Genomic DNA, 4,425 nt, shown 5'->3' on the forward strand with positions numbered 1-4,425 from the left:
CCTATTCAGAGGCATCAAAAGAGCTTTATTACTCCTAAATATACAAAATGTAAAATAAGGATAAGCGACATCACTGTAAAAGATAAAATCTCCAAGAAATTCCTTCAACTGAACTGGGGATGTAAGCAGTATATCAGTCACATTAAAACTTAAAGAAAAAGCGTTACAGTGACATTAGAGAAACACAAGGTCTATAGAGATGGTTCGCGAGCCGCTCTATAGACAACATAACACATGTGGGGCCCCATGAATAGAATATAAATAAAACAAATTGTCATCAGCTAGAATATAGACCCTCATCAGCTGGAATAATATAAATAAAACAATTTTTCATCAGCTGGAATATAGACGTTCATCAGCTGGAAAGAATATAAACGAAATAATATGTCATCAGTTGGAATATAGACCCTCATCAACTGGAATAACGAACAAGGACGATCATCATGAATCTGAGTAAAAGTCAAGACATTAAGAAACTCTCACAATGAGTAGACCCTCATCAGCTGGAATAACGAACGAGGACGATCATCATGAATCTGAGTAAATGTCAAGACATTAAGAAACTCTCACAATGAGCACCCTGAATTACTACCATAGATAACAATCAGCTTGAGAAACTACTCTTGAACTCAAAACAGGACCAAAACGAGGCAAACTGTAAGCCAAAGAAAATGCACACATATAAAGATATTAGAGGATCAACTTTACTTTACCTTAAACTATTCTTTCCTGGCATTTAGTGGTAAGTAACTATTAGCGTTTTAGAACGAGACAAAACAATAGAAGCAGATGCATAGATGCGCACTTTAACCTCTCCATTGGTCCCTGATCATCTGCTCTATATGCTCGCGGAAGTCCTGACGGCGTGCGCACTTAAACCTCTCCGTTGGTCGTTAATCATCTGCTCTTTCCAAGCTTCCCTTTTTCCAAAACGAGATTTAAACCCTAGGATTCTAGGGTAGATCTTTACCTGCCTTGTCCAGGAGCTTGCCTACCTCCGCCAATAGCTCGACCACAACTATCGCAACCTCACCGACTGGCTCCGTCATGGGCAGCAGGCTGGATACTCTTCATCTCCATCACCATCATCGTTAGTGCTGACCAGTGATTTTCACATATTGGCCATCTTTAGCCTAGTCCAACCCAAAATCAGGATAGTTGGTGACGAAACCTGTGACAGCGCCTTTACCAACACAAATGTTCCAAGTATTGCATTCTGAACGACTCCCAGTATGAAGCCATTAGCAACAAAACCAATAACGAAGAGAGGCATAACAGTCCAAAGAATAATACGAGGGAAGTTCTGGGTAAAAGAGTAGCTCTGATCAATAGTCAGTTTGCTCACAGTTGGATTGCTTGCAACCCTGATTGGTATGCCTCCATCAATGGGCCCTGAATACTTTCTAGAAGTTCCTGATGAAGATAGCGGACCTGATGAGACAGGACCTGATGTGATAAGGCCTGTGGCAGGGAGATTGGGAGCTAGCGGCCCCAAATTCTGGCGAGAGAGGGGACCCGAAGTCTTTAGATTCGCTTTTCCAGGGTCAACATTTCGAGACAGGGGCCCTGAATTTGACCCTTGGTGACCTGTAGGCCCAGATGTTGAGCCCTGCGGAGATTGTTTCGCGATAGGGCCGATAGGGGCCCTGAGTTGGAAGATGCGGCTCTGAAAGAGCTTGCTCTTGCCGCGCCACCATGGATAGGGCCCAACTTTTTCACCTTGGGAGCCTCGACACTGATAAATTCCAACGGCAACGCCACTGACCAGAGCTCCCCCTTCACCCTGCGGCTAATCCTGGAGCTCAAGAAGAAGGTGGAAACAAAGAACTCGCTGGAGAACTACGCATACAACATGCGGAACACTATCCGGGACGAGAAGATAGCTAACAAGCCGGATGCCGCAGACAAGAAGAAGATCAAGGATGTGATGGAGCCGCCCTCTCGTCATTGGTGATCGTGATCTTATTCTTCAGCCCCATCGTCTTGTTCTCGTCTCTAGCTTTTGCCCTCGCCTGTCTTCCCCATTGAAGTTATAGGCTTAGGCCTCATAGGGTCGGCAGCGTGCCGCCATCTCTCCCAGGCGCTGCTGGGTTCTGATACCATGTTGAAAAGTGCAAGGAAGACGAGAGACGAAAGGAAGAGATGAGAGAAGAGAGATATGAGACACTGGAAGTGGAACCCCAGAAGTGTGTAAGTTGAGCACACATGATAGGAATATATAGAGGGGACCTGGGGCGCTATATATAGACAGACTATATATAGCTAATTTGAGACGCTATATATAGGCACACTATATATAGCTAACATATATTACAAAAATCAGCCAAAAATCCAACAAAAAATAGCCAAGAAGCATAGTCATATCAACGCTCAACATATTCCCACACTTAATCAGGGAGCATCCTTGAAACCTTAGAGGAAGAGAATAAAATTTCAAAATATATCTCAACTTGATCTTCCACAGCAACTTCAGGAAACACCATCCAAGCTCTCTACATCTAATAAAAAATTGCGATGAAAGAAAAACACCTTTATCCATTAACACAGCTTAGAAACACAAAAGCATGACAAAATTTTAAATGATATAAGAGGTTTCTTTCATAATAAGCCCATCAGATAAAATCACGAACCACCATTAATTAATTTCTTGATTAGCTCCATTTTTACCTTCAACTCCATGCAACAAGGATAAAACACCACGTATACATCATAGAACATACACAGAACTCACACATACACAAGACAATATAGTCTAACTGACACATGATCCCAAATCATGGAGAGCAATAGGAGTAGGTTCAATAGGAGTAGGCGAGGATATATTATCAACAGTAAATTGATAAGTAGTAAAAACTGAAATTTGAGAGGAAACTAGAGAGTTAAAAGATAAGAGAGAGATACTATTTGGATTAGAAGTGAGGATAGCAATAATAAAAGATAATGGATGACAAATTAGGGAATAAGATAGGATATCATAAGAATCATATGGATAGATGGAACATCGAAAATCAAAAGCTCAAAAGAAATCCTCAGTAAACAAGGGATTGTTAGCAATATGGTTCAACACTTGGGATCTCAATGGCTAGATATAAGACTTATGAAAGATACTCGGTGACGGCGGCAAAGTTCCAGAACATCATCCTCCAAAGGAGGATGGAAGCATAGCATCCACACCACAATGTTTGCTGATGATAATTCTTCATGCCATTAACCAAAGTTATTCCATCAGAATATATATAGTTAGGAATTCCCAATATAGTCAATATTTGACCACATGATCAAATCTTATCATCTTACTTGAAAGTGGAGTCTACCCTAATTACTATATAGGTTGTCTTTCTAAGTCCCACTTTGAAGCATGGGTTGAGATTTAGCCACATGACCAAATCTTTACCCCTTATTTGAAAGTGGGACTTGTTAGATTCTTAAATTTTCTAATATGGTATTTATATAAAGATTCATGTCCTCTTCCTCAAGGATGTGCAAATCTCCTCAAAGATACATAAAAGATAGTAACTGGGCCTCATGAGAGATTAACTCATCAACAAATCTATCAAACATTGATTTGAGTAAATCTATAGAGTGACATGTTTTTCCATCCATCCTCTAGAGGTTCTAAGTCCACATTGCTCAAGGAAATGTACAACGTAAAGTGTTGTGTTGATGATACAATCCAGAAGGATGATGAAGGTGACAACAATTTAGTATAGTGGAGAAAATCTTATTGAACACAATTCATATGTTGTTCAAGGTGCTCTACCTTGGCAAAAAACCCATCACACACTTTAGCTTTCTACTAGAACTAATCTAGCTCTTCCTTAGAATACAACAGAGAAGACATCACAAGGGCTGCAGAAGGACTAGAAAGAGTAGTAACTTTCTCATTAAGTTATTCAATAAACTTCTGTGACTCTACAGTTTCTTAGAAATGTTGCAACTAGCCTTCACATATACCAAGCTTACGAGTTGACTCTATCATTTCACCAAGCATTGCATTTTTCTCCTTGGTTAAGGATACTTTCTATTATTGTAAAGCGTCAACCTTGGCTTCTAACTCCTTAATCATGGCTTTCAATGAGTCCATCAAAGCGATAGCTGTAGTCATTTATATATGGATATCAATCAAAGCAACCTTTTCAAAAGTTAAATCATCTAGGACCTTGCTAAGCTGATTGGTTAAAGAGTCCACTTAATCTTACACTCCTATATAGATCGTTTGAAGACAAGAGTTCATGGAGGTCTCCAAAGCAGACTATTGAACACCAAAAACTAGATGTGAAAGCATAGGTTTGGAAAGCACTATTTGCAAGGAAGGAGGAATCTGCAGATCTGCAAAGAGGTTTGTATAAGATAAGAATGAGAGAAGGGAGATACCAGACACTTTAGCTATCAAGATATGTAGCACAAGGGTAGCAAAATGAAGAG

General features: G+C 40.1%; 1 long non-coding RNA gene across 1 annotated transcript; it reads right to left on the bottom strand.

The window, feature by feature from the left end:
• Positions 1 to 289: 289 nt before the first annotated feature.
• Positions 290 to 2,141, bottom strand: LOC148019427 (uncharacterized). The gene is made up of 2 exons (XR_015695050.1): positions 806 to 2,141; positions 290 to 536 (listed from the first exon to the last, which is right to left on the bottom strand). It is a non-coding gene; the product is annotated as an uncharacterized LOC148019427 (long non-coding RNA).
• Between the last annotated feature and the right edge of the window lie 2,284 nt (positions 2,142 to 4,425).

Source organism: Lygodium microphyllum, chromosome 20 (genome assembly GCF_053477565.2).
Source record: "Lygodium microphyllum isolate KBCC chromosome 20, Lygodium_microphyllum_v1.1.10, whole genome shotgun sequence".
Taxonomy (NCBI): Eukaryota; Viridiplantae; Streptophyta; class Polypodiopsida; order Schizaeales; family Lygodiaceae; genus Lygodium; species Lygodium microphyllum.